This window comes from Seriola lalandi, unplaced genomic scaffold (genome assembly GCF_002814215.2).
Source record: "Seriola lalandi dorsalis isolate HSWRI2012SDOR001 ecotype SW California unplaced genomic scaffold, Sedor1 jcf7180002003880, whole genome shotgun sequence".
Lineage (NCBI taxonomy): Eukaryota > Metazoa > Chordata > Actinopteri > Carangiformes > Carangidae > Seriola > Seriola lalandi.
The window spans coordinates 1-1,655 of NW_019474535.1; the positions used below are offsets into that span (position 1 = coordinate 1).

Here is a 1,655-nt window from a genome sequence, read left to right on the forward strand (position 1 = left end):
TTTTTTTTTTTTCTAGATCTTAAGTACACATTTACAATGTGCATATAACCAGTGACACATCAGTCAGTGATAATAGCTGTGTTATGCAGATATTGACTTGTCACAACATTAAAAGCACAGTGACGATAAGAATATTATTGATCTCTCAGTTATATTACAATGCCCTAGCCCCCAATGAATGCAGATGTTATAAATGTTATTAGTCTTATCTGCACTTAGGTAGGCTGCATGTAGGTTTGTAACACCCAGTCTCTCACTGTTTGTATATTTTATCATGACAGATGCATTCCTGAAAATGTGTTTAACCACTTCCCTGGTCAGATGCCCAACGCAGAGAATGTTCATCCACATATGATGGGACAGACTGGTGGTATAGAGGTATCCAGTTATAACTGTTTATATAATAACTCTACTAACTTTCAAATACGCTCAAGTATAATACAGCATGCTGTCCACAAATTGTTTGAAGCAAATTAAGTTACTCTTTTCATCCTTTGTCCCATGAGTTGTCAAACCACAAACGTTACAGTTTTATGTTTTGGTTGCGTAGAGGATGACCCGTGTGGACCTACAAGCTTTAGTTTGGCTGTACTGTGGTCAGTGTCCCTGTGGTGTATGATTTTTAACTTTATTCTGTGGCTGTCCCTTTGTCATCCTGTAGCACAGTGGAGGAATGAGTCATGGTGAACATCATATGATACCAGATGGATGCCACTCCATAAATGAGGCTTATTCACATTCACGGGTAAATCTTCAAACCGAATTTAGATTAACCTGATTGAATGTCTCTCCAGTGAAAGAGAGACTTTCAGCTTCTAGCTTCCAGCTAGAGTGTCATCCATTTGCATTTGAATGTCAAAAGTTTTTCACAGCAGTTTTTCTTACTAATCTAATCTAATAGACTAATCCTCTGCTCATTAATTTGGGAAAAATAAAATTGTTATGTTGTTATTGTAATAGGGAAATTTAAGAGAAGACCCAAATATGAGGCGAGAGGGTAGACACAGAGGCTATGGCAGGAGATCAAGATCCAGATCTGGTTCCAGGTAAGAGGCTGTCCTCATCATAGATGATTGTAGAAGATTTCAGTTGCATCTTTTCTAATGCAGTCCCGTTTTTATTGGGGCACGTTACACTTGCCAAAGTGCATTTTGAAACTGTTGTTTATGTTACATCGGGCTAAGAAATAATTACACATCAGAAAGCTTGGAGCAATTAGGCGCAAAACAGGCACTGACACGCAGCTGCTGTCATGGACTCCCAGAACTCTGTGTTCATGTTGTCATCTACCTATTCAGCTAATGCTGAAAAAGATAACTCACTACTGAGTGACACCATGCTTAGCTGATTGTGTGTGTGTGTGGGTGTTTGTGTGTGTGTGTGTGTGTTAGATCTCCCAGGAGGAGAAGATCAAGATCTTCGTCCCGCTCAAGAAGGTCAAGGCATCGACGCTCTCATTCTCGCTCCAGAGAACAGCGCTGGAGATCTCGCTCGCGCTCTCAAGACAGGAGTGAAAGAGAGAGGGACAGAGAGCGCAGACAGAAGGGTCTTCCCAGCATGAAGAGCCAGACACTCAGTGGTATGTGCTACAACAGAAACACACTTGTGAATGTCACCTACGATACAGTGCATAGTGGCTGGAATCACCACTACAT

The 1,655-nt window shown here is 41.0% G+C and overlaps 1 long non-coding RNA gene across 1 annotated transcript; it reads left to right on the forward strand.

The window, feature by feature from the left end:
* Positions 1–249: 249 nt before the first annotated feature.
* LOC111668123 (uncharacterized) lies at positions 250–1,596 on the forward strand. The gene is made up of 4 exons (XR_015438139.1): positions 250–378; positions 662–745; positions 961–1,046; positions 1,392–1,596. It is a non-coding gene; the product is annotated as an uncharacterized LOC111668123 (long non-coding RNA).
* The last annotated feature ends 59 nt before the right edge of the window (positions 1,597–1,655 follow it).